General features: G+C 44.5%; 1 long non-coding RNA gene across 4 annotated transcripts in view; it reads right to left on the bottom strand.

Moving 5' to 3' along the window:
• LOC148510574 (uncharacterized) overlaps positions 1-20,467 on the bottom strand; it is a 487,397-nt gene that overhangs the window by 301,930 nt on the left and 165,000 nt on the right. For all 4 annotated transcript variants that reach the window (XR_015869399.1, XR_015869401.1, XR_015869398.1 and 1 more), the window contains one exon: positions 6,097-6,140. This is a non-coding gene — a long non-coding RNA (uncharacterized LOC148510574). The remainder of the gene's footprint in view (positions 1-6,096; positions 6,141-20,467) is intronic.

The following is a 20,467-nucleotide window of genomic DNA, read 5'->3' as shown; positions in this document are numbered from 1 at the left end:
TGGTCTAAATTTTGACATTGCTGATGTTGACATTCAACATGTCGAAATACATACTGGACATTATGTCTACATTGTGAATGACAACTGATAGAATGTCAACATATAATTTAGGAATATGTTTCAATTAGGGTTAGGTTTATATTAGGGTTAGGGTTAGATTATAGTTAGGCTGCAACTAGGGTTAGGGTTAGATTAGGGTTAGGGTTAGATTTTGGTTATGCTGCAATTGGGGTTAGGGTTAGATTAGGGTTAGATTAGGGTTAGGCTGCAATTGGGGTTAGGGTTAGATTAGGGTTAGGGTGCAATTGGGGTTATGGTTAGATTAGGGTTAGATTAGGGTTAGGCTGCAATTGGGGTTAGGGTTAGATTATGGTTAGGCTGCAATTAGGGTTATGGTAAGATTAGGGATAGGCTGCAATTAGGGTTAGGGTTATATTAGGGTTAGATTAGGGTTATGGTTAGATTAGGGTTAGATTAGGGTTAGGCTGCAATTAGGGTTAGGGTTATATTAGGGTTAGGCTGCAATTAGGGTTATGGTTAGATTAGGGTTAGATTAGGGTTAGGCTGCAATTAGGGTTAGATTAGGGTTAGATTAGGGTTAAGATACAATTGGGGTTAAGATTAGATTAGCGTTAGGCTGCAATTAGGGTTAGGGTTATATTAGGGTTGGGGTTAGATTATGGTTAGGCTGCAATTGGGGTTAGGATTAGATTAGGGTTAGATTAGGGTTAGGCTGCAATTGGTGTTAGGGTTAGATTAGGTTTAGGTATAGATTAGGGTTAGGCTGCAATTGGGGTTAAAATTAGATTAGGGTTAGGCTGCAATTAGGGTTAGGGTTAGATTAGGGTTAGGCTGCAATTAGGGTTATGGTTAGATTAGGGTTAGGCTGTAATTAGGGTCAGGCCCGGATTTCCCACAAGGCAACCGTGGATGGGCCCCTTTTGACTTGCGGGGCCCTAGACGGGCCCCTTTTCCCCAAGAAATCTGGCCGGTCAAAATGCTCCCAGAGGAGCACTGTACAAGTACCACGTGACATCAAGATGTCACGAGGACCCGCTTATAGAGTCCCGCTGCGGCACCACTGTCTGCATTGTCACAGAGTGACTGTGCATAAGAGGGAGGACGAGGATCACCGGGTCCTCCGACCAGCCCCATCCAGCTCCAGCCCACCCCCAGCACAGCAGCCACTGACTGCCAGGCTTGCAGCTTGCCACCAGCAGCACGCATCGGTGGCACCCAGCAAGGAGCAGAGGGACAGGCCAAGGCAGAGTCTGGCTGAGTGAGACAGTTACCAAGGATCCCGATCTCAGGGAATCACAGTAGCCAGGCAGGTAGGGTCAAGTACTGTGCTAATCTCAACTACTCTAATATAGACTGAATTATGTAGGATTTATTTTTTATGGTAGATGGGGTCTGGGAAGTGGACAGGACTGCCTTATATTACAAGCATATAGTAATGTACATTATGATGATCATGATATTATTAGTATTAGTATTATTAGTACATCAATCCAGGATGATGGTATTTTCATGTTAGGTACTTGCAATATACTATACTATACTGCAGTCCTGTCCACTCCCACCTACCATTACAAAAATAAATCCTATAAAAGGGGGGGGGTGTAATGGTGATGACTCCCCATCATTGTACTCAGCTGAGCACAGTCACACACAATACTGGGCATGGCCACACCACAACCCCCACTGCAGATGCCACCTCGCAGCTGCCTTCTAATCCTTAGCACTCCTCAGGTTTATGTGATGTATTCAATGGATAATGAGGAGTAAAACCATAGGGTATTAGGTTTAGTTTGGGGTTTGGCATTAGGGATAAGGTATTAGGGTTGGTGTATCAGTTTGGGTTAGGGTATCAGGGTCAGATTAGGTGTTTGAGTTGGGGTATTAGGGATGGTGTAGGGTTTAGCAGTTAGGGTATTAGGGTTAGAGGTCATGGTTAGGGTCAGGTTTGAGCTTAGGGTTGAGTTAGGGTCAGGATTAGGGTAGGGATGCTTTGCATGAATCAGGAATGCAAATAAAGTGCTATGGATTGCTTGAGGTAGGGGGGCCCCAAACTGGTATCTTGCCTAGGGCCCCATGAGGTCTAAATCCGGCTCTGATTAGGGTTAGGGTTATATTAGGGTTAGGCTGCAATTAGGGTTATGGTTAGATTAGGGTTAGGGTTAGATTAGGGTTAGGTTGCAATTGGGGTTAAGATTAAATTAGGGTTAGGCTGCAATTAGGGTTATGGTTAGATTAGGGCTAGGCTGCAATTAGGGTTATGGTTAGATTAGGGTTAGGGTTATATTAGGGTTATGGTTAGATTAGGGTTTAGAATTAGATTAGAGTTAGGCTACAATTGGGGTTAGATTATGATTAAAATGCAATTAGGGTTATGGTTAGATTAGGTTTAGGCTGCAATTAGGGTTAGGGTTAGATTATGGTTAGGCTGCAAATAGAGTTAAGGTTAGATTATGGTTAGGGTTAGGCTACTATTATCGTTAGGTATGCCCCTGTTATGGTGTTGTACCATGCTACGTCACTTATAAAACATTGGTGAGAGTAAAATGAAGGAGCCCAGTCTGTCATAGTTTAACATGATGCTCTCTTTCTTCACAACAGTTTGTCGATTACCCACATGTCTATCTTTAATAGTTTTAACCAAGCTTGCCTTACACCTTATGGTGACACCCACATATTTTGCTGTATTGGATAAATACACTTTTATCAAGCAAAACCCAGCAAATAATGTTACACAGCTGTTGTTTAGTAATTAATAATGCAGTCTGTAGTATTTCTATTTTACTTTTCTGCACATTCTAGAACATTGTGGAGAGCACACATAATACAGTTTAGGTGCATACACATGGTCCAACTTAAAAGAACGTTATAGTTTGATCGTTTATTTAGTTCTTTTTTCCAACCCTAGTAACGACCAAACGATGGTCGATGCGCGGGCACGGATGGTCGATATCGACCATTGCCCGTGCATGCAGGCCAACCTGGTCGATATCGACCAGGTTAGCCTGTTTGTTTAGGGACCCGCAAGTCGTTAGGGGGGTGGTGCATGTGCTGGATGTTCGATATCGAACATCCAGCACATGCAGGGCGCTCAGACAACGATATCTGATCGTTGTCTGACTGACCCGTGTGTACGGACTATTACATGTGTCATCTTACGCCACTCTGTTGCTTCTGCAGTTCTGCTGCTCCGCTACTCACTGCAGCTCTCTCTACTGAGCCCTCCACAAACAACGAGTGTATTTTGAATATGCACTGCCAACACTAATATGATATACTAGCTGATGTGCCCGGTTTCACCCAGGTAGCCATCAGTTGAATTCCATACATGAGATAGGAAAGGGACAGGAACAGGCAGGCTCGGGGACCTGATTCAGAGCCGAACGCTCTGACCAGAGCGCTCGCTCTGAATCAGGGCCCTCCTCCCTAAAAATGGAGCGGCCTCTTGGACGCTCGCATAGCTGTGGGTTACCACCCACAGCTATAGCGAGCGTCCATGATGATGGTCGCGATGGTCAAGACCATCGCAACCATCGGGCTTGCGACGAGACCCTGCGGTAGGGTCTCGCTGCCGCAAGCCCTGGAGTGATTTTGCCTCTATTAGAGCCAAAATCACTGCCACTGACATCACTACTGATGTCAGTGGGGCCGGCCTCAGACGGTAGGCGTTCCCATGGGAACGCCTCCGTCTGGAAGCCACGCCCCCGGCACGCCCACCAAAGGGGGCGTGCTGTCACTCACCATCGACAGCACGCCCCCTTTGGTGCGAGACCCCGAGCGACGGATTCCTCGTCGCTCGCCGGGTCTCGCGCATGTGCACGACGGAGCTCCCTCCATCGTGCGCATGCGCATTCGGGCACCATCGACCCGCTTGCGAGCGTCCTTCGCTCGCGAGCAGGTCTGAATTAGGCCCTCTGTCTCCTGTGATGGGGACAATGGTGTGAGGCACCAATTCCTCATTAACATTCAAACACTCAGTTGTCATGTTCTAAATAAAAAATGAATCACAAGTGAAGTACCCTATTACAATCCAAATTAGGTTAAGTTTTCAATACTGAAATACAAATCAAATAGATTTTCCAAAAAGAAAAAACCTACTTAAAGTGTTAAGTCCTTAGAAGTGGTGGCTCCAGTGGTGGGGCTCCAGCGCAGTCCAATATTCAAATAGGGGAGCCCCACCAAATGCTGCCAAACATCACTGGCATCCACTAGACAATTAAATTGAGCGATTGAACGATAAAGATATCGTTAAATCGTTCATTAATCGTTTGCAAATCGTTTCGAAAAATTTCTAAAACGACCAGCGTTGTGCGCTCCCCCGGGTCGTTTTAGACATGTATCATCGTGCAAACATGTTGTACAACCTGAAGATAACATTAGGTTCAGCATGTTTGCAGATGATTGATGAGCCTGCACTGAGCGACTGCTCGTTCAGTGCAGGCTCATCACAGACTTCGAAACGACTGCACGATTACAATGTCATAATCGTGCAGTCGTTTTGAGGTCTGCTAGTGGATGGGCAACATTAGTGTGGTTCCCATATTGAACAATGGGGTCTATTTACTAAGCCTTGGATGAATATAAAGTGGACGGAGATAAAATACCAACCAACCAGCTCGGTGTAAGTATTAACGATGACGACCGCTAGTTCTCAACTGCGACCAAATAAACCCGTCATATTCACCCCTTTCAGCTTTGTTCCCTGGGCGATTGTCCTTCTCTCACAGCCCTAGTTACAGCCCTGGCTAATGGACATAACTAATATTAGTTTTAGAAAGACAACTTTCATAGTATCCGGTCGATTGGTTGGTCAGTACGTTGACCATCATTCTGTAGACATGTATTTAGTCAACAGGGTTCAATGGCCGACATTCAATAGGTGTCATATAACATGACAACACTATAATGTCGACATAGTTTTTCATGATATTTAGGATTAGGTTAGGCTAAAATAGCAAAAACAATTGTCAACATTTGAGTGTCGACATGTTAAATATTAAGCTTTTTAATGTGTCGATCATTCAACCCAGGCAACCTAAATTCATGTCTACAGAATGATGGTCGACTTAAGGTCAATGTTGCTATTGACTGTCAACATTCAGAACCAGTCAACCTTTTGGTGTCGACTTTCTGAATTTCGACTTTTTCTCTGTCACTATTGAATACCACACCCAGCTTTCATATGCACTAGAACTACTGAAATAGAACACTGGGCCTGATTCAGAGCCGGACGCTATTTGCGAACGGTCGTTCAGAAAAAGGGGCTGGCTATTTAAATTGAGCGCTCGCTCTTTGCGGTCTGTTGACGCCTCTATGTCTGAGCGAGCGAACGAAACATGCGCTCGCTATTTTGTAAAGACGCCCCCTGGCCGTTCGCATCATATGTCATCTCCGCTATTTATTAGATTAATCGAGTACATCGAAAGGCGTCTGAACTGCTCGCAGTGCTTGTGGTAGGTTTTACTTTCCGCAATCACTGCGAGCAGTTCAGGCTAAAAGACAACCAATAGACGTGGTCGATGACACTCCCTTACTAATTATGCACTCCCATTAAACGCCCGTTTTGACTTTTTGGCTCGCCTGCGTTCGGATCTCCACTCCCCGTTTTCAAGCACCTTCCCCTGTTACCACCCTCAAACGCCTCATTCTGTCCCTCAAATTAGCAGGCCCTCGTTGTTTTGCGAGCGCACGATTTCCGACCACAATGACTGGTTGGTGCATGCGCATTACGACCCATACGCATGCGCAGATGTGCGAACATCGCTCAGAGCGAGCGAGCGGCCGCTTACGAGCGGCTCTGAATCAGGCCCTAAGTGTCATAGTATGCAGAGGAAGCCACATAATCTAGGTATTCTGCAATATACAAAATGTACATCTCCCCAGGTCCACTGGAATATACAACACCATCACCCCAAGGTCACTTTATCTCTTGTCAAGGACATACTTTCCTGCAGTAGAACTAGCCGCTGGGTACTGGACAGCTACATATTTTCCCTAAAAAACATTACACAACACCACCACAAGATAACAGATGTTCCACAAATGTATAATAAATAACAGTTTTAACTAGCTACTTACCAATTCCCATGTTTCCATATGCTTCTTCATCACTTCATCCTAGACTAAAAACAAAATATCATGTTATTAATATAGCGTTAACATCTTTGTACTTAATGGCATTTTGATCAATTCCAAAAAATATCTAAGATGGGATGCTTATAACAGTTTTAAATTTCTTTTTATTTTACATTTACGCTTAAAAAATGAAGCACGGTAATTTTTGGCAGCAGTTATTTTGGTATTAATCAAATTACTTAACAATACCTATTAGCAGAGTGGGTTAAGGTCTGCTATTTTAATATTTTCTTATCAGCTAAAGAGACAAAAATAAAGAACATTTATAAAATATATAGTTTTTTTTAATCATTGATATTTGTAACATTATTACTTGAATATTTTAAATAAAGTATTTTTTTCAATTAATATTTATTTTTTTACATTTTTTTTTTTTTTTTCATCTTTTTGAAAAACAAAAATTTATTTTTTAACAGGTTTTTTTTTACCCCACTCACTCCAGGCCAGTATCACAGGGAGTATTACTCATTTGCCTTGGAAATAATTTTTGGAAAAAGACTGGCAATAGGATTTATTTTTTTATCGCTGCAATAAGAAGCAAAAAAAATATCTAACTTGCTGCCAAGATTCGGGAAATATTGCTCAATACTCTCTGTGCCGGTCCATATGCATGGATATGTTATGACTTTCACTAGCTAGATTATTAGAATGGTTTACAATGATAACCTGATATATGCAACTGCTATTAGTGTATGTGTCATTTGCAACTCTCACAATGAACCTACAAATGTAAAAGAAATCAAGAAATAAGCCACTGATGTGCAATTCACATCATCTATCATCTACTAAATCAAAACAGTCCTTATTATATAGTCTACAGGGAGCCTTTAAAAATGTTAGCAATTTTAATCAAAACAGCATATTGCTATTCCTGCGAATACTTATACTTCATGTTACTTAGGTGTGACTATGTGACTATTACAGTAAAGTACTCTACGATGATTTTGAAGCACAGTCCTTTCAGCATACATAAGTCTGCTAAAATAAGGAATTGGGTACATACAGACACAGAGAAAAAATAATATCAATGTACAGTATGTGCAACTATCAGTTTGTATGTCGGCTTCTCTAAATGCAGAACACACAGACAGTTATCTCAAGCAAGTGTTAGGGCTTGTCTACATGAATTTCCATTGGATGGGTTCCAAACGGAACTCAACACATGAAACCTGTCACAAAAATAGCATAGCATACCAGGCACAATACAGATCCCTGTACTGGTTTACATGTGTCACATTACCAACACAAGAAGAGAAAACTCAGTCATGTTCTTAATAGGTCTGTTTGTGCAAATATCTTAATAATTCAACAATATCCACAATAATAATATCATGGTAACATTGTTTTAGTATCGTTCAAAGAGATTATGGGGCCTATTCATTAAACCTAAAAATTCGATGGAGATAATTAGGTTTAGAACTCGCATGGAGTTCTACCGAATTATAAGTGGAATTCATCATTCCACCTCTCCATAAGTATCTATTCCGAAAAGCTGTCATTTTTGCGATGACAGCTTTTGGGGAAATAGATACTTTTCCCTGCCTACACTACCTTATCGCGTCTGGAAACAGTGCTGTGCATGTGCTGTTACATCTGTAAAACCAGCGCATGCGCAGCACTGCCTACAGATGCCGTAAGTTTGTGTGTATGGGGAGTGTGGAAATTAACGCAGGGGAACTTAGCAAGGAGATATCTGTGATATCTCCTGTGCTAAGTCTGTTCATGAATACCAAAATAACGTTATTTAAGGAAAATGTCCTTAAAAACGTTATTTTAGTGTTGATGAATAGGTCCCTATGTGGGTCGGGGGGGGTACGAAACTTACCGCATCTGTAGGCAGTGCTGCGCATGCGCTGGTTTTACAGATGTAACAGCGCATGCGCAGCACTGTTTCCAGACGCGATAAGGTAGTGTAGGCAGGGAAAAGTATCTATTTCCCCAAAAGCTGTCATCGCAAAAATGACAGCTTTTCGGAATAGATACTTATGGAGAGGTGGAATGATGAATTCCACCTAGAATTAGCTAGAACTCCATGAGAGTTCTAAAGCTAATTATCTCCATTGAATTTTTACGTTTAATGAATAGGCCCCTGAATTAGTACATCTGACACAACTTGGGATATTTTGCAGTATCCAACAAACTTTACTGTGATTGATAGGTTTTATGACTATGGGGCCTATTCATCAACACTAAAATAACGGTTTTAAGGACATTTTCCTTGATTACCGTTTTTTTTAGTATTCATTAACACAGGAGATACCACTGATGTCTCCTGGTTAAGTCCACCTGCGTTAATTTCCACACTCCCCATACATTAGCATGGGGATGTAGAAATTATGCTATTCATCAAATTCCGAAGTAATATATGTATTTTTGGAATTTATACATATTTTTGTTTTCTCAGGTGGCGTATAGCGGGTTATACTTACCTGCTTTCAGCATGAGCAGGTCCTCCTTGGCTCCCTCCATCGCTCCCTGGTCTCTCCTCCAGCTAACGCTCTGACACAGACACAGTAAAGTTTAAAAAATAAAAAATAAATAAAATCTTCAGATGGGAGGTCCGGGGTCCACGGCTGCAGGTGGGTGGGAGAGGGGAGCAGAAGGGGGGGGGGAGTTGGGGGTGGTGCTTTTGTGAACGTAACGGTGCATGCGCAGCACTGATTACAGCTGCGGTAAGGTAGAGTAGACAGGGGAAAGTATCTACTTTCTGAAAAGCTGTCATCGCAAAAATGACAGCTTTTCGGAATAGATACTTATGGAGAGGAGGAATGATGAATTCCTCTGGTAATTAGGTAGAACTCCATGCGAGTTGTAAACCTAATTACCTCCATCGATTTTTTTAGTAATGATGAATAGGCCTGTATTTGTTAAAGGGACGCCAGCTTCTCTCTATCACCCAGCGATACTGTTGTTTTAGTGTCTTCAGCGATACAAGTGTCTTCAGCAAACGCTGTCTGTATGAGGAACCCTAATTACTGCAGTTAACGCCAGTGTATACTCTCTTTGTTATAGTCGTTCTCAGAATATCAATAGCAGTAAAGTCCACCAAAAATGCCATTTAACGTTATTTATATATTTTAAAAATTATATTTTTTTACATATTATATTTCACCTTTTGTTTTTTTTAAACTAAAGTGAACTGTAAGCCCACAGTCGGTTCACAAATATAAATAAGCATGCAGAACTGGCCGGTGACGCGGTAAGACTCTTCCAATTTGTTACTACACTGCGGTGATCTGCTCTTTAGAAAACAATTGTTATTGCCGCAATTTGATAAATCGACCCCTGAAGAGCAACTGAGCTATAAAAATATGTCTCATGAGTGTTGTGTGAACAATCTTTGAGTGCTGGTAAGATGTCTCCAAAGTTGGCAATGCATGCGCCACAGAGCCGTAACTAGACTTTTTGGTGCCCTGTGCCAAAAAGAGCATTGGTGCCCCCCACATTTTCAAAGGGGCATAATGCACCCAAAAAAGGGAAATGGACTCATGGGGAAGGGCCAGGGAAGAGATAGGGGAGGCCAGGAGATGCTGGGGATAAAATTAGAGGAAGCTACAAGTGAGAATGATAATAAATAGAAATTTGACAGGCCGAAACAGCACCCCCTGCCCTGTGGTGCCCTGTGCCATGGCACCGGCCGCACTACCCTAGCTACGGCCCTGATGTGCCATGCTTGCAGTCCAGCCCAGGTGACAGTATAAATGGCAGATTACATCATTCTCAGGCATTGCACTCATTGTGGATCTACAGTACATATAGCTGGTTACAGACTGGAGCGACGTCAGTCCGATTTGCCATTTCGTAACGACAAATCGCCTACATGTGTGTACGGGTGATTGTGCTCCCGTGTTCTCTAGCGACGGTAGCTAGGTTTGAAGTGCTGCAAATTAAACCTAGCGGTAATGCTAGCGACCTGTGGTATGCTAGTGAAGGACGGAACAGTGATCATTCCGTCCTTCATTAACTTGTTCTAGTGTGTACGGGCAATCCCCGCTCAAGGGCATTCTTTCTGATGTCACAACGAATGCCCATCTCCAGTGCCCACCTTTTGAGTGTCATTAGGCCAGCTTGTTAATATCAAAAGTGATATTTCCTTGTGTGTTGCCAATCATTTCCAACTTCACTAACTTCTAGTGAAGTGTTAGTCAGAATATTGGTTCAGCAGACAAAATGGCAGCCTACAATGCCTACGTATCAATTGGCACATTTTAGGTAAGGGCACACATCTAGCAAGAGGTAACAGTAAGGGCATTGCAACATGAATTTTCCTCCCTGGGAACGTCTGACTTGACCTTCTCTCATGAGATCTCCTGATAGGGAGACATACAGTGTCGGTAAGTATCATCCACAATAGACAGGGCTAGCGACGAGCTATGAGTTTGTACGTTTCTCAGCTTAGGCCTGAGCCAGGACTGTATTTGTAGCTTTACATGTCGTGTAATTTGCAGTCTATACATAAAAGCTAGGGCGACAATGGTCATTTCAGAACACTTCTGGAAATGTGGCTCATCTCTAACCTCCAGCAACGTTTTGCCTTACAGCAGCAGCACGCTCTTTGAACTAATATCCTAGGAATTTTCCGTAGACAAGTATATTTAATTTACGGCATCCACTTCATTAAAAACACATGAATCTTTTGTGCAAAAATCTAAATTCTAGCTTCAATTTTCCAGTGCAATAAAAACATGGAGATTACAGTACACTGCTGCGTAACCTCCTGGGACCTGAGAGAACACAGTATATGTGGTATAATGGCAGAAAATAATCACAATAAGCCTTCTAGACTCACAGGCTGGATATAATGCTGAACACATTTACCACTTGCACAGAGATTTTCCATCTTGTAAAACATCCATCACTGCATGTATAATGTGTAACAATAATAGGTTGAAATAAATATGTTGGAGGCACAGAGGGAAAAGGCTTGTACGTTTGTTCTAGAATTGTGTCCAAATTTGCAAAAGGTATTGATTGGAAAGGGGCACTATTTTGCTTTGAACAAGAGGTGGATCTGGGGTCAGTGGACATTACCATAGAATGTGGTCTAGTTATAATTCGTTTGAAAGATGCTGAAAAAACTAAAATAAAACTTGTTACCATGAAGGCGATTTATGAAACCTGAGGACAAGTGGAGAAGTTACCTATAGCAGCCAATCAGATTCTATAAAATGATAGCTAGAATCTGATTGGTTGCTATTTGTCCTCTTTAAAAGACATGCTAAATCATAAAGGACCAAAAATAAGCTTTTCCCGCCTTTGGGCCTCATTCTGAGTTGGACACAACTCGTTATACGCCCATGGATAGCGAGTTTTAGCAAACTGCGCATGAGCCAAAGCAAATATATACAGTTTTGCCTATTTCCGTTTGCAGTTGCCTCCATGCGGGCCTCCTCTCCAGCAGTGCAGTAGACTCTGGCTTTGTGCCATGCGCAAGTGTCCAGGAACATGGCGTCTGTGCTATGTTTCCCGAGACTTCTTTACTGCGCAGGCGCCAGTCTCTGGGAAAATGGGCACTGCGCCATTTTCCCGGCGATTTCTATCTGCAGTGCCAGCCGATGTGGCCAGAGAGGTAAGTATAATTATATAGGTGCAGGGCGTGTACCGCACACCCTGCATCCATTATAGATACGCCAATACTCTGGCTGATTGGAGGTCGGCTGGATCATGGTTGCACTTCTCTTTGTAAGAAAAGAGCGTTTCTGGTTGGCAACTGGGTTGCGGCAGCACTGTGGGTCGCACGCAAGAGGCCTGTAACATAGGAGTGTCTTTGGAGTGTCGCTACTGTATACTTCCTTGTTATTCTGAATGTGCAAGCAAGCATGGGGTCTGAATCCGATTTGCACTCTACTTCCTTTTACAAATTGATCTTATGATTTGTTTAGCAAAGTGAATGCTCTGTGCACAACTGTGAGTAACTACGGGTGACTGAGAGGTGTAGGCCACTCTACGTGCAGTTGAATGGGTGCAAATGGGGCATATACAGGAAAGGAATGTCGTTCCTAAGGCATGTCGTTGGTGTGTTGGAGGAATTACGGGCTATGCAAAGAGCCATCTAATTTCAGCCTTGTGTGTAACTTTGAATTAGCCTCATGATACTATATTACATTTCAGTGTGGTCCCTTAGTACTTGGGAGCATCTAAAACTGCAGACTATACACAATAACATCACGCTAACTATACTCCCATGCTGGGCGCTATCTAGCAAGATCTCGCTCAATGGAACTCACCTTATTTTGTGGCCTTGTAGAACAAATTCTATATGGATGAATCTCTTACCGAGATTATTGTATCTATTTCAAACACTCCCAATAAATGTCCCCAAACTCATTACAGTCACATGTAAAATGATGATTTGGGGATGAATAAATCCTAGGGGTAGATTTACTAAAGAGAGTGTTTTCCAAAGCCACGGATCATCAGTAGCTTTGACAGATAGTTTTTAAATGGCAAAATAAATAAATGCTAAACATGTCTGGTTTAACATTTATTTTTATGCCAGGAAGGGTGAATAATAACAGACCACTTCTAGTTGGCTGCCCATCTCTAAAGTAGCCAATCTTGCCAAACAACTCATTTGTGTTGGGGAAGCAGTCCAGTCACTGAGATGTAGGGGTCTAGTTACTAAACAGTGTTATGAGACAGAGTGACAAGTGATAAGAAAGTGATAAGGTGTCAGCCAATCAGCTCCCAACTGACATCTCACAGGCTGTGTTTGAAAAATGACTGTTGGGAGCTGATTGGCTGGTACCTTATCACAGACTTATCACTTTTCACTCTGTCTCATAACACTGCTTAGTAACTAGACCCCTTAGTCAGCATCCCAACTGTCAGAATACCGACAGATTGCGGACGGGTTAGGGTTAGGCTTAGGCTGCGGGAGGGGTGGGTTAGGGGGAGGGTTAGGCTGTGGGAATGGGAGGATTAGGGTTAGGCTGCGGCACTGGAGGGTAAGGTTTAGGTTGCAGATTGGGAGGGTTAGGGATAGGCTGCTGGAGGGATGGGTTAGGGTTAGGGGGAGGCTTAGGGTAAAGGTTATAAAACTTGCAGAAATCTGTCGGGATTCTGACTGCCGCACCGAACCCCAGATGCTTCATTTTTTTTTGCTTTCCTTGGAATACGTCAGATCAAGTAAGAAGATCCAGAACTGCAGAAAATACTGGAGGACCCATAAATAATTATAATGTGCAAAACACTATTTCAATATACCAGTAAGGGGCCTACAGGTTTCACTATCCCCTTCGTAAAAGCTACATTTTACAAGCTTATAGTTTTGATGTTAGAATACATTTTTTATTGTTAGTTGAGGTTTATTTTTAAGTTAATTGTAAAAGCTGCTATGACTAATTAAAATAGTTAGATAGATAGATAGATAGATAGATAGATAGATAGATAGATAGATAGATAGATAGATAGGGGTCTATTCATCATCACTTAATGATGAATTGCTCCGGCGTCCGAGATGAGTTAGAATGTTAATTATTGGGGTCCGTACAGACCCCGATAATTAACATCATGTATAGATCCCATAGAGAGATAGATAAAACTCCATCTATTGTAAAAGATGCAATGATTGAATTGAGCTGGACATGGAATCCATATGGTCAGGATACCGTCGTTCAGAATACCAACAGCGGCATCCCAATAATCAGAATCCCAACACATTTCTGTAAGTATTATAACCCTTAGCCTAACCCTCCCGTCCAGCAGCCTAACCCTACCCCTCCTGTTCCGCAGCCTTACCCTAACGTTCCACTCCCGCAGCCTAACCCTAACCCTCTCCCTAGTGCCTAACCCTAACCCTTCCCCTAACTCTAATACTTACTTTTGGAATCTGTCAGTATTCCAACAGTCAGAATGCCGCTGTTGGTATGGTCACCGTCGCCATCCTGACTGTTGGAAAGCCGACTACATCCCGATTGAATTTGTTGGTGGTTTTTGATGTACCATTATTGAATGATAAAGTGTAGAGACACAGGCCCTCATTCAGAGGATGCAAGCGGTCGCTCAGAAACTGGGCGGCCGCTTGCATCCTGACCGGCCGCCTCTGTTTCGGTTGTTAGGCTGTGGGTTAACACCCACAGCTCTAACGACCGCTAGGGTGATGGTCGCGATGGTCATTGACCAACGCGACCATCGGGGCTTACGACGAGACCCTAGGGTAGGGTCTCACTTGTCATAAGCCCCGGAAAGCTTCTGGCTCTGTCAGAGCCGGAAGCTCTCCACTGACATCACTAGTGATGTCAGTGGGGCCTCCCCCAAACGGCAGGGCTGCCACCCCCCCGGCCTGCCTTCCAAACGGGGCGAGCTGTCAATCAACATCGACAACTCGCCCCCTTTGGAAAGAGACCCGCTACGACCAGCGCTGTCGGTCGTAGCGGGTCTCACGCATGCGCACGAAGGAGCCGGCTCCCTCGTGCGCATGCACACTAGACAAACATCGAGGCGGCCGTGCGGTCGTAGACCGTACAGCCGCCTGAGTGTACGAGGTATCGATGTTTGCGCAGTTAAGCGATTATTTGCTACTGCGCATGTGTGAAAACTCTAGAAAACCTATACTGCCGCGAGCAAACCAATTTGTGCGATGGTGTATGCATTTGACTTCAGACGACACCTGCGATCCATGAGTGTATCAGGCTGGAGACTGGGAGGTGACCTAAATTGATCAGTGGAAGTTTCATGGGCATGTTATGGGAGTGGCATGGGTGTGTTATGGGAGTGGCATGGGTGTGTTATGAGAGTGGCACGGGTGTGTTATGGGAGTGGCATGGGTGTGTTATGGGAGTGGCACAGGCGTGTTATGGGAGCGGCATGGTCGTGTTATGGGAGCGGCATGGGCGTGTTATGAGAGCGGCATGTGTGTGTTATGAGAGTGGCACAGGTGTGTTATGGGAGCGGCATGGGCGTGTTATGGGAGCGGCATGGTCGTGTTATGAGAGCGGCATGGGCATGTTATGAGAGGGACATGGGCGTGTTATGAGAGCGGCATGGGCGTGTTATGAGAGTGGCATGGGCGTGATATGAGAGCGGCATGGGTGTGTTATGAGAGTGACATGGGCGTGTTATGAGAGCGGCATGGGCGTGTTATGAGAGTGACATGGGCGTGTTATGAGAGCTGCATGGGCGTGTTATGAGAGCGACATAGGTGTTATGAGAGTGACATGGGCGTGTTATGAGAGCTGCATGGGCGTGTTATGAGAGCGGCATGGGCGTGTTATGAGAGCGGCATGGGCGTGTTATGAGAGCGGCATGGGCGTGTTATGAGAGCGGCATGGGCGTGTTATGGGAGTGGCATGGGTGTGTTTTGGCATACTCCTGTGTTCTCATTCACAGCACCGCAGTCACACTGGCCATATTTTGTGAAAGTTACAAGGAAGATTCTGCGCCAGGCAGGGGCTGCTCGGGGAGTCAATTATGCAGCCGATGGTGCGTCCATGTTGGATTGCTCAGATATGCAAAGTGGGCGTTGCAGGGTTGCTCAGCCTGTCACACAGAAGTACACTAAGTAAGAGGAATGCTCAAGCTGTCATTTGCATATTTTTATAATTGCGAATCTGTGAGAAATCGCATCCACACATGAACTGTGAGCACCTCTGAACCGGGCCCACTATTACCTCCAATTTACTTATGTTACATGAAGTAAGACATTGTTTTTCAACACCGGTTCTCAAATTTTCAGCGAGCACATCTTATTTTCACACACCTGGCTCCTATGTGAGCACCATTGTATAAATTTGGCACATTCAGAGTAAACAGACGCTCAGGTTGCGGCATATATATTACGCTTGGCATTTCCATGCTCTTAACTTTAAAAGCCACCTGTAAATAGGTCAAATAAATTGTAATCTTTATTCCAAAGTGTGTCAGGAAGCACTGCACTTAGGGTTATGCTTAGATTCATATATAGATATATATATATAAAAAAACAAGACAAGAAGAAGCTAATAGTGTAGTATGTAAAACACCATTTAATTTTCAAAATAATTAATGTGCGTACATTTAGTCAGTATAACTACGCTTATCTCAATTCCAACCAATGTTATGATGAATCAGGACATGACTTCCATATGATTTCCAGCATTAGAATATAGCCCAGCATCAAGACATCAACCAAGAGATATTCATAGGGTAGTATATCCAAACTTTATAATTAAAACATAAGATTAAGAACATGTACAAGATAGTAACTTGGCTTATAGCATATCAATCAAAGACAGTTCACCCCAACCAGGGATCCAGAGTGTTCTAGCTGAATGGTACCGACTTCAGGAAACCTCCATGGTATTGCCTCAGGGGTGTAGTTTTGAAAGATCATAGACAGGATCCTGTCTATGATCTTTCAAGTCTACACCCCTGAGGAAATACTGTCGTGGATCTAGGGGCCATTGAGGTATAGCCAGCAGTTCTTCTGCCGCTAGGTACCTTTCCACCATCTGCATTATTTGGTCAGCTGTCTTAGGATCCCCGTGGCTCACCCACTTGCGTAAAGCCATGGGCAGGGACCTCAAGTAATGGTCCATGACAACTCTTTCAACCATCTGAGGTCCAGATAATGTCTCTGGTTGTAACCATTTTTTGGTCAGGTGAATTAGGTTGTTAGGTTGTGGATTTGTGAGCGAGGAGGTTTGTCCATATAGTACACCCAACGATGCACACGTTGCGCTCGGACTGACAAGGTAACTCCCAGGTGAGTCAGAATTTCTGCTTTTAGCTTTTCATAGTTCAAAGCATCCGCCATGCTTAAGTCAAGGTATGCTTTTTGAGGCTCACCGGAGAGAAAGGGGGCCAGCAATCCAGCCCACCGATCCTTAGGCCAACTCTCCTGCTCGGCCGTCCTCTCAAAGGTAGTCAAGCACGCCTCCATATCATCAGTCTCTGTCAATTTTTTAAGGAAATGGCTTGCCCTTATGGAGCCGTTTTGAACATTTGAGGAAGCATTTCCAGGCCGTGCTGCAAGATGCCGCACCACCTCTTTTAGGACCTCTAGGTCCTCATGCTGTTGCCGCCGGGTGTCCTCAATCTCTAGGTGACGTTGCCGCCGTGCCTCCTCAACCTTCAGTTGATGTTGCCGCCGTATCTCCTCAATCTCCAGTTGCTGTACCCTAGAGGCTTCTTGCTGTGCTGCTGTCACTTTTAGCAAGTCCTTGACAATATCCTCCATATTGTTGGGTTTTCCCAGCAACTTTGTAGCCTCTTTTTATCCAGGACATGTATCAGTACTGGTTTCCAGCAAAAAAAGAATGTTTGGCTCTTTAACTGAACCAGATTCCACAACTCTGCAGGCAAATCACCACCTGGACTTGCTTCTATGTGTGAGGCACTACAGCTCCCAGCATGCAGAAAATCACACCTGCAGTTTTACTCTATGCCACATTTAATTTCAGACACAGATCTGCTTTCTGAAGGACTCTCAAAGCTGCTGCTGTCTTCACTCATGCGCAGACCATTAATGCCCGCATTCTCCACCACATGTAGCAAGGTCAGGGAACTTGTACAATCTCCTGGGGTAGATGACACGACGCAGCATCTGAGAAACCACACAAAGTCCACTGGTCTGGTGCAACTGGTCTCCACCAGTTTTATTAGGCAAACAAAAAAAAAAACAGAAATAAACACCTTGCCGTCTGGCACTAACTATACAGAAGTGATCCTAGCTCACTAATAAACACAGTATTTGAAGGGTTTTTCAGGTTTAATTTACCTGCTTTCATTAATCCTGATTCTCACACAGAGACATGAAAGTCTGTCCTTTCCCCAGTCAGTGTCCCTCTGTAATGATCATACTTCCAGCACTAAAAAGCAGTCGCACAGCTGAAAACCCTAATTCACTTCGTGTGAAGCTAATAACCCAAAAAACTCCTAACACAAACACCTTCCTTAGGTTTCAAAAGACATAGGTCAGGAATCTAGGGCAAATATACCTGCCTTCCACTATGATGCGAGTGACCTTGTCATGATAAATATATATATATATATATATATATATATATATTGTGATAGGATCACTGGTAAAGTGGTCTGTGACAGGGACATTTATCCCAGATTCCTGTCCTATGTGTTTAAAATCCCCAGGAGAAAGTCTGCAGTATAGCAGGCTTGAGTTTCGGCTTTTTGAAAAGCCGATTTGGGACCTGGTGGTTGTGGGTGAGAGGAGAGGGAGGGCTCCACCCATGGCCACTCCAGGTTTTGGGCCTTGCAACCTGGTAACAGGCTTGTTAAGGTTTCCACCTGAGAGTGGCCAATATAAGCCTAGTGTGTTTAGGGCTGATTGTCTCACCTGGGAGAGAAGACAGGGAGTTTGCTCAGAGACACTTGAAAACCTAACTGTAAGTGTTGTGCTGTGCTTTTGTTGCTGGCGAGGGCATTAGGCCCTGCCAGGTTCTGGTAGTGAGGGAACTACCTGTGAAGTTAGTGCCCCGACAGGGCTAGGATTTATATTTATGTTTTCTTTATATTTTGTACAATAAAGACTGGCGCCGACCAGCTTGTACTTGCATCCAGACTGGTGTGCTGCTTCCTTGCTGCTGTGTGTGTGTGTAAGGAAGGAGTCCTCTACCCAGGAGAGGGACCCCCTAACCTAACTGTGTCACAATATGGTGGAGAATGCGGGCACCCACACACACTAAAGTTGCAGCAAGAGGAAAACTTTCCATTTAAAAATTAAAGGGACAGACACCCAATTTGTGAGTGTGGAAATAACACTGTGTCCTTGGAGTCCCATAGAGGAGGCGTCAGCCAATGCTCAGAGAGGCAAGGTTCAGCTTCCAACCTACACCCCAGGACAAAATGGAGGACATTATTAAGGCCTTGCTCCAAGCTACAGCAGCTCAGCAGGAATCTACCAGGGCTCAGCAGGAAGCTACAGCAGCTCAGCAGGAGACTAACAGACTTCAACAGGTCTCCATTGAGGAAACCCGCCAGGCCTTAAGAGAGGTGGTACAGCACCTGGTCACCCGGCCCAGGGATGTTAATACTGGTCCTCCCACCACCACTCACTCCGTACGAGCCAGTCACTTCCTCCAAAAGATGACTTCGGGCGATGATGTGGAGGCCTATCTCGCCGCATTTGAAAGAACGGCCGAAAGGGAGAGTTGGCCCCAGGAGCAGTGGGCAAGTCTGGTGGCACCTTTTTTGTCTGGGGAGCCACAAAAAGCATATTTCGACTTATGCCTGGCTGATGCCAAGGACTATAAAAAACTAAAACAGGAGATCCTAACTCGCTTGGGAGTCACCACCTGTGTTCGTGCCCAACGGGTCCACCGCTGGGAGTTCCATATGGACAAGCCTCCACGTTCACAGATGCATGACCTCGTCCATCTGTCCTCAAAATGGCTACAGCCCGAGACGCTGACGGGACCACAGATTGTGGAAAGGGTCGTGATGGACCGGTACCTGCGATCATTACCCGTGACTCTGCGCAAGTGGGTGAGCCATGCAGACCCTAAGACCGCGGACCAGTTGGTCGAGCTAGTGGAGAGGTACGTGGCAGCTGAGGAGTTGAGGAGTATGCCTCACCAAGCCCCGATGGCGCCCCGGCGAACTCCCAGCGACACTGGTAAGACTGTTCCAGGGGAGAAGGGTGTTGGGCGGTGGGATGTACCTAAGACTAAGGGTGTAGAACCTGGAGACAAGCCTGCCAGGCCAGGAAGGTTCTTGCCCCGTAAACGACTAGACATTAATATGATTCAGTGTTTCCGGTGTGGTGACTTTGGCCATATTTCCGCTAATTGTTCACTTACAACTGAACCTATGCAATGTGATACTGCTCATGTCTACCGCAGGGGGTCTTTCTTTGCACAGACAGCCTGTACTGCTGACCGGCAGGCTGAGACTGATAAGCACATGTGTGTACTCACTGTAGATGGCAACCGAGTAGAGGCACTGTTAGACTCTGGTAGCTTGGTGACACTTATAAAAGCTGAGCTGGTGAACCCCTTGAGGCATAAGGGGAAAACTGTTGGTGTGACCTGCATACATGGGGATAATCGATATTATGTTACTGCCGAGGTGAACATCAAGACACCATGTGGCTCTGCTATAGTTTCTGTGGGTTTGGTGCCTGGTCTGATGTACGATGCAATATTGGGGAGAGACTTTGCTCACTTCTGGAAATTGTGGGAAAGCCGTTTTGTTCCAGAAGTGAACAACCCCGGTCCACTTGAGAAGGTTGTCGATATAGTGGAGGAGGGAGTTTCTTCTGAGTCAGAGTTATTCCCTTTTCCTACTATGGTTGGCGAACTAGAGAATGCGGAGCGTGACGGTGGCCCGCCAACTGATGTGCCTCCCATTGAGGTGGGAAGTGTTGTTGGGCCAGTGG

This window comes from Taudactylus pleione, unplaced genomic scaffold (assembly GCF_031769625.1).
Source record: "Taudactylus pleione unplaced genomic scaffold, aTauple2 ptg000316l, whole genome shotgun sequence".
Taxonomy (NCBI): domain Eukaryota; kingdom Metazoa; phylum Chordata; class Amphibia; order Anura; family Myobatrachidae; genus Taudactylus; species Taudactylus pleione.
Note: the sequence above shows the minus strand (reverse complement) of the source record. Positions and strands in the feature narration are given on the sequence as shown.